This window comes from Tenrec ecaudatus, chromosome X, assembly GCF_050624435.1.
Source record: "Tenrec ecaudatus isolate mTenEca1 chromosome X, mTenEca1.hap1, whole genome shotgun sequence".
In the NCBI taxonomy this organism is placed as follows: Eukaryota; Metazoa; Chordata; class Mammalia; order Afrosoricida; family Tenrecidae; genus Tenrec; species Tenrec ecaudatus.
In genome coordinates this window covers 89395324-89404356 of record NC_134548.1, presented here as the reverse complement: position 1 = coordinate 89404356, position 9033 = coordinate 89395324, and positions in this window count along the sequence as shown.

Here is a 9033-nt window from a genome sequence, read left to right as displayed (position 1 = left end):
TTGATGCTCTCTGTAGTCTTTGTTTTTGCCTCTGAACGGCTTACAGTCAAGGGAATGGCCAAACTGACCAATCCTCTCCACATCCTGTGTTCATGACCACCCCCACATCAGCTGGTAGGAGTTACAGATAAATGGCTAGTAGAGCCATAAGAAATTAATTTCACTTCACCATACATTGTATATCCTGGAGAATGTATATTATAATGTGGCTGCATGAAGTATTCTATATATTGAATCTATGTATTGACTAGACTGCATCAGTTCTAGTCTCTTAGATATGATGTTCCATTATGTTTTGCGCTATTAAATTACACTAATTTATTAATCATCCCAGTGTTAAATATAAGAAGAATTCAGATCTACAAAGTACCTAATAAGACCAAAAAGGTAAGATGTAACTGAAAAAAGAATTCGGTCTTAAAGGACTTCCAAAGGAAGCTGTATATAAATCCATGTCAGTAGTTGGAACCCACCAGTCACTCTACAGCATTTAAAATATTTAAACATTTGGACACCAAATACCACCGTTTTTCTCTGTCCTATAGGATCTCTATGCATTTGAATCAATTTGTTGACCACAGATTCTTCTTTTTGGTATGGAAGGCAGTGCAATGTATACAGAGACTATATTTTGGATACTACAAAGCCAGAAAACAGCTTGATAATAGTGGAAAATAAAAAGAAAATTGAAAAGGCACATATATGGAAGATGTGAGGGAATTTAGAGTGTCAAAAATGCAAAGATTTCATAGAAATCTTCTTAAATATTTTTAAAATAGAAAGTCTCTTCTTTAAATTATGCAGTAAACATTTCAGAACACATTTGAATATATAGAAGTCAGTAAATAATTCATGTTAAATGTTGCAGAGTTGAGGTTGACTCCAAGCTTCTTTATAAGGAAACTCTAACATTTCTTTTGAGAGCTTCTATACACAGATAGAGAAGTTGTACTATCTTCTAACAAGACTAGAGCATTTTAACTTTAACAAGAGTTTGAACTCTGACAGACCCATTTTGGGTTTCAGAATATTTGAATCTATTTTTTTGGTACCAAATTCACTACCAATCGGTCGATAGTGACTCACAGATACCATACAGCAGTGGTTCTCAACCTTCCTAATGCCACAACCCTTAAATACGATTCATCAAGCTGTGGTAACCCTCCAACATTGCCACTTCATAACTGTAATTTTGCTGCTGTTATGAATCAGGTGACCCTTGTGAAAGGGTCGTTCAACCCGTGTCAGTCTGGGTAAACTAGGGAAACAATTCCGCAGAAACTCATATGTAAAAGAGAGAGTTCTATATAAAGGGTAAGTGTACATTAAGAAAGCATCCCAATCCAGTGCTGTCCAAGCCCATAAGTCCAATATTAGTCCATATGCCCGACAATAATCTACAATGTCTTCCTCAATCTCACAAAGCCAATCAGTGAGCATGTAAGCATCTCAGCACTGGCAGGGGTCTCCACACAGCTGCTCCAGCACCCAGTACTGCATTGGGGAAGGTCCATATGGCTTCTCCTCAGGGATGTCTTGCAGAAAGTGAGTCTTCCTAGCTGAAGCAGGAGATTGGCTAAGGCAGCTGCACCCTGGTCTGACCATCAGAAAGCAAGAGACCCAAGAACTAGTAAGGCAAGTTCACCAAAAGGGTCGTGACCCACAGTTGAGAACCACTGCCCAACAGGCTAGAGTCTACCTGTCATACTGTGGTAACTTGTATATTGATGTGATGCTGGAAGCTATGTCACTGATATTTCAAATGCCAACAGGATCACCCAAATTGAGCAGATTTCAGTAGGGCTTTCAGACTAAGAACAAACAATGAAGAAAGACTTGGCTCCCCACTTTTGAGGAAGGAGCCACTGAAAACTTTATGCTTTAAAACATTGTCAGGCACTAAAGGCATAATAACTAGAAGCAGAACATTGTTAGAGACAGTAGCGGGGCATAGGCCCCTTGGGTAGAAGGGCACTGGAAATGTGACTGAGGAGGAGGTGATTTCTCTGAGTGGAGTAGACAATGGTGATTTCAGTGTGGTAAAGTGTGTGGGAGTGGAGCTTACAGGATCCTATTTGCTGATGGGGCACAACACAAGGTAAGGAGAAGCAGCTTAAAAATCTGCAAATAATTGGAACTTGAAATATGTGAAGTATGAATCGTGGAGTCATCCAAAATGTGTCATCCAAAATTAAATGGAATGCATACAGATGAGCATTCTTGGCATTAGTGAAGTGAAAAAGACTAGTATTGGCCATTTTGAATCAGAAAACTATATGACATACTATGCTGGGAATACCACAATGTCGTGACATTCATTCATTCTCAAAAAGACATTGCAAAATCAACCATAAAGTACAATGATTTCTCTGATAGGATTATATATCTGACTTCAAGAAAATCCAATCAATATAACTGAATTACAGTTATATTGATTGGATTTGTTCATCACAAAACTAGTGATGAAGAATTTGAATAATTCCACCAATGTCTTCAGTCAGAAATTAATCAAACATGCAATCAAGATGTATTGATTATTGATTTCATGACGGAGTTAGCAATATATTCTTTCTGACAATGAATGACACACCATTCCTTTTGATTGTCCCATTTCCAGCCTAATAAAGCATATGATTTCCTGATTCAAAAAAAGATGTATTGATTATTATTGGATATTGGAATACAAAAGTTGGAAAGGAAGAGCAAGAATGAGAAGTTGGAAAATATGGGCTAAGTGATAAAAAACGAAGCTAGAGACTGCATGATAGAATTTTGCAAGACCAAAGACTAGTTCATAGCAAATAACTTTTTTGAACAGCAGAAATACAACTATACATATTGACTTCTCCAGATGGATCACACAAGAATCGAGTTGACTACATCTGTGAGAAGAGATAATGGAGTAGCTCCATATTAACACTAAAACCATAGAAGGCTGACTGTGGAACTGACCATCAATTTCACGTATGTAAGTTTACTATAAAGCTAAAGAAAATTAAACGACATCTATGAGAGCCCAACTATGACCTTGAGTATATTCCACCTGGATTTGGGGAAAATCTTAAGAACAGATTTGGTGCATTGAACACTAATGACAGAAGATCTGATGAGCTGTAGAAGGACAGCAAGACCATCAATAATGAAGAAATCAGAAGGTCATTAAAAAGACAAGAAAGAAAGAAAGAAAGAAAGAAAGAAAGAAAGAAAGAAAGAAAGGGTCAAAGTATATGTCATAAGTGACTCTGACACTTGCTCTAAATCATAGAGTAGGTAAAACAAATGGGAAAAAGCTATGAAGTCAAAGAGCTGAAAATTTCAAAAGGCAGCTCAAGAAGTCAAAGTCAAATATTAAATGAAATGTGCAAAGACCTAGAATTAGAAAACCAAAAGGGAAGAACACACTCAGCATATCTTAAACTGAAAGAACTCAAGATAAAATTCATGCCTCAAGTTTCAATATTGAAAGATTCTATGGGCAAAATGTTGAATGATACAGGAAGCACCCAAAGATGGAAAGAATACATAGTCACCATACCAAAAAGAACTAGTGGACATTCCACTACTTCAGGAGGTAGCATATGACCAAAAACCAATGGTGCTGACGTTAAGCTGCACTGAAGGCATTGTCCAAAAATAAGGCTCTGGGAATAGATGGAATAACAATTTAATTGCCCCAACAAGTTGATAAAGCACTAGAAGCACTCAGCCCTCTATGCCAGGAAATATGAAAGACAGCTACTTGGTTAACTGACTGGAAGTGATCCATATTTGTACCCATTCCAAAGAAAGGTAGCCCAATGGAATGCACAAATTATAGAACAATATAATTGATATCACATGCAAGTTAAATTTTGCTTAAGATCACCCAACAAAGGTTGCAGCAATTGACAGGGAGTTGCCCGAGGTCCAAGCCAGATTCCGAAGAGGATGTGGAACAAGGAATATGTGGAATATTACTTATGTTAGATGGATCTTGACTGCCTCTTGGTCCATGTACGATTCTACATGAGTACAATTGAAGCAACAGTGGACTCAAATATAACAATTATGCGGACTACACATCACTGGGCAGTGTTTCATTCTCTTATACATAGTGCCACTGTGAGTCAGAATGGACTGGATGGCACTTGACAACAACACCGTTGCCTGTGGGATTGCAAAATGGAACAGCAAGGTGGGGGGGAATCATCCTTGGTGACTCCTCTAAATGTATATAGAGTTTCTTCCAGAAATTTGACAAACATGGAAGACACACAACACACTGTGCAACAAAGACCAAACCAAGCCCCAAACTCACTGCCATCAAGTCAAATCTGACTCATGGTGACCCTAAAATGCAGGGTTGAACTGCCCCTGTGAGTTTCTGATACTGTCATTCTTTGTGTAAATAGAAAGTTCCATCTCCTATGGAGCTGCTGGTGGTTTCTATCTGCTGTGTAACCACTAGGACAACAGGGCTTCACAACAAAGACAGCTGAAGCCAAATGAAACAGCTATGGAGGGTAACCCTGAAACTTCAAGGTTCAGGAGAAATGATAGAGAAGTGGATTGACTAAGAAGAAGGTAAGCAAAAGCATCCAGTTACAAGCCAGATAAGTGAATTGAAGACCAGTCTGAAGCACTATGGCCATCTTTTACTTTTTCAACTATCATCTGATTCATATGACTTGAATGACTTGATGGCACTTAACAACAACACCATTTCAAGTAAAAAATGAACCTACCACAAAAATGAACACTGGTGATTGGTACATCAAAACAAAATCTTACCATAGTGAATGATGGGGGAAGTGCAGAGTGGAGGCCCAAAGCCCATTTGTCGGCCACTGGGGATCCCCTCACAGAGGGGTCTAGGGGAGGAGATGAGTCATGAGGGTGCGATGTAGCACCGATGAAGAATACAGCTTTCCCCCAGATCCTAAATGTTTCCTCCCCCAACTACCATGATCCGAATTCTACCTTGCAAGTCTGGATAGAACAGAGGTTGTGCACTGGTATATATAAGAGCTGGAGGCACAGGGAATCCAGGGTGGATGATACCTTCAGGACCAGGGGTGTGAGTGGCGATACTGGAAGAGTAGAGGGTGAGTGGGTTGGAAAGGGGAAACCAACTACAAGGATCTACATGTGACCTCCTCTCTGGGGGACGGACAACAGAAAAGGGGGTGAAGGGTGATACCGGATAGGGCAAGATATGACAAAATAATAATCTATAAATTATCAAGGGCTCATGAGGGAGGGGAGAGAGGGGAATAAAAAAGAGGACCTGATGCAAAGGGATTAAGTGGAGAGCAAATGCTTTGAAAATGATTAGGGCAAATAATGTACAGATGTGTTTTATACAATTGATGTATGTATATGTATGGATTGTGATAAGAGCTTTATGAGCCCCTAATAAAATGTTTTTAAAAAAAGAAAGGTGCGATACTCCCTTGTTTCCCACAACTTCCTGATGATTAGGATTGTGGCCTGCTTCTGCCCTCACCCACCCATGGCCTGAGAACATCACCCTCTGCACAGCCTCTATTCTTCTTGAGATCAGAGCTGTACCTTTGTGGATCTGGCTCCAGGTACATCACCTTGGCATATGGAAATGCGTGGACTTTGCCCCATTCGACCAATAACACATGGAATAACTCTTCCCTGGTTATCCTGGGGCAAGCAAGAACTCCTATATCCAGCTGTGGTAGTTACATAATCTGTTGTCAACTTGAGACTTAAGAGTGAAGAGCAGTCATTTAGCCTGTCAATCAGGTCACAACTTGATGGCTTCATTTGGAGGCACGAAGGAGATAAATAGCTCACTGGAGGTGGGACACTCACTCCCTGTAAGACATTCCTGTTCACAAGACACATGGAGCTATGTAAGAGCCTTGGAGCTGGAGGAGCCATATGGAGACCCACGCCAGCACTGAGATGTTTACACCACCACTAGATCCACAAGACTTTCCAACCAGTGGTCTGGGATCTTCCTGGATCTGGCACCATAGCCTATGTTGCATGAGTCTGAAGAGCACTTTATAGATTGGTATCAGAAATATGGGCTAATATCGGACTTATGGACTTGATCTGGACTGGGCTGGGATGTTTCTCAATATTCAATTGCTCTTGTATATAAAGCTCTTTCTTATACATATATGAATGTCTATGAATGTGTTTATCTAGTCTACCCAGACTAACACGCCAGCTGCCCTGCCTTCAGCTGCCCATTGGGACTGAAAGAATTCCTTCAAAGAGCAAGCACACTGAGCTTAGTCACCATGTGAACCATTAGGAATGACTTCCATATCAGATGCCCTCCCTGGAAAACACCTAGGCTTACATGAACCACATCTGTGACTGGACATACCACTCATTCAACACCGCCCTCCAACCCATCCCATGAACACTTAAGCTCTTTTTGGGGTTTTTTTTTTGAGCTCTTCAGCTCTTAGAACGTTCCAACTAATACTGGGTCCCTGTGCCCAAAAGTTTTCTTCTCTCTGGGTTCAACCCTTGTTGAAGATTTTTCCTTCATTGATTTTTCCCTTTCTTTCCATTAAACCTTTCCTTTGTTTCCCTGCTTGGCTTTTCCTTTGTTCTTTCTTTTTCTCAATTTCTCCTTTCTTTTTCCTTTTATTTTTGGTTAATATTTGGTTTCATTCTCTCTTTTTGCTTGCAGTATTTTCCTTTCTATATGTTTTTCCATCTCCTTGTACTTATTTTCAATTACACTTTTCCTTTTTAGTTATGAAACTTCTTTTTCTTGATATATTCCATCTTATTTTCCTTGCTTGATTTTTTTCTATATTATTTTCTTCTTTTATTTATTTATATTTGTAGTTTCTCCCTTTTCTTGTCCTATCTGATAGGGACAGCAACTGCACTATACAGTTCAGCAATGCTAATACTTCCTGCAACTCTGATTACTGGTAAAGAGTCACTACCTACTCCTGTACACCTTATTTTGTATTTTATTCTTTTTGAAAGCATTTTATTGGGGGGAGGCTCTCTTAAAAATCTTATAACAATCAATTGTAATAAGCACACATACATATTTTGGTATCAACATTTCCAAAATATTTTTTCTCTACTTGAGCCCTTAGTATTAGCTCCTCTTTTCCCCCTCCCTCCCCCACTCTCTTACCCTCATGAATCCTTGATTAATTATATATTATTATTGTTATTTTGTGTCTTACACTGTCCATTGTCTCCCTTCACCCACATTGCTGTTATTCATCCCTCTTGGAGGGGAGGGCTATATATCCAACCTTTTGATGGGTTCCCCCTTTACCACCGTTCCCCTACTACCCCCCTCCTCATGATATTGCTACTCCCACTACTATTCCTGAGGGTTTTATCTATCCTGAATTTCATTGTTGAGATGTTGAGATCTCTTACCTGTACCAATGTGTGTACTCCAGTCTAGCTGGATTTGTAAGGTAGAACTGGGTCATGTTAGTGGTGGTGGCGGTGGTGGGGGAGCATTCAGGAACTAGAGGAATAATGTGTGTTTCATCAGTGCTCTACTGCACCCTGGTTGAATACATCCCTTTCTTGTAACCCTTCTGTGGGGGATGGCCAATTGTCTATAGATGGACTTTGGGTCTATGTCACTCCATTGTCTTCTTGCCTGCATAGGTTCTGATGAGAAGTCCGAGCTCATCCTTATTGGTTTCCTTTGTAAGTGACTGTTTCTTTTTATTTTTCCCCTAGCTGCTCTCAGACTTCTCTCATTCTCCTTGAAATTTCATTGTTTGACTATGATAGGCTGTGATATTTTTCTTTTGGGATCTATCCTGTCTGGGGTTCTGTTGTTTCTTGAATAGGTATTTTTGCCTCCTTCATGATGTTAGGAAAGTTTTCTTCTATGATTTCTCATACTATTATCTCTGTAGATTTGTTGTTGTTGTTGTTTTTCCTTCTTCCAGGATCCTGATGAGACATAGGTTGTGTGTTAGTCTGGGTTGACCAGAGAAACAAATTCATAGACACTTATTTGTGTACAAGAGCTTTAGACCAAAGAGTAATTGTATATTAAGAAAGCATCCCAGCCCAGCCCACTTCAATTCCATAAGTCCAATGTTAGCCCATCTGTCCTATACCAGTCTATAAATTCCTCTTCAGATTTATGCAACACCTGAAATGATTCTGAATGTATGAATATCACAGGCCAGTGGGTGGAAAGTCTTTTGGATCCAGTGGTGGTAGAAACAACTCATCTCAGCACTGGTGTTGGTCTCCATGTGGCCTCTCCAGTTTAGGGCTCTGGCTCCATCAGGGTAGCTCCATGTGTCTTGTCAACTGGAATGTCTAGCAGGGAGTGTTTGTGTGTATCTGGCCTCCAGTCTGCTATTTGCCTCCAAATGAGGTCATCAAACTGTGACCTGATTGACAAGCTAGACTCCAACCCTTTGCAACTTGACCGGAGATTATTTAACTGCCACACGTTGCTTCTTTTGCATCTGTTGTTGTTGTTGTTGTTTTTTCTCTCATCAACTGTAGCCAGAGTGAGTCTCTTCATCCGCATTGATTTAATTTTATTCTTCCATTCTTTTCCTCGAATCTTTTACTGTTGTTTTATTCTGTTATCTCATTATTTATCTTTGGAGATTCCTTTTGGTCTAAGGATTTTAGTTTTTCAATTTCTTCTGTTGTTCAGATAAATGTCCCTACATCTTTTGAAAGGACATACATGTTCTGAATTCTTTTCCTGGTAGTTTCATGGCATCTTCTTCAGAGTACTCCTTTGAGTTTGGGTGGTTTTTGGTTGTGTGTGATTGTTTTTATTGATATTTTTGTTTGTTTACTGAGGATGACTGCTGCTTACCTGTATTTATGTACATCTATTAGTAGTGCTTGAGTTTCTGGGTCATATAGAGATAGTAGGCTCTGTCAAGTTATGTGGGAGAGGTCTACTAGGAGCTGGTCTAATATGGTGGTGAAATGGAGAAAAGGGAACAGAGATGGGCAGATAATAAAAATGGAGTTGGAGTCATAAGAATGAGAATAAAAGTAATGATTATAATTATAAGTGGCTGTCTGGATAGGCCA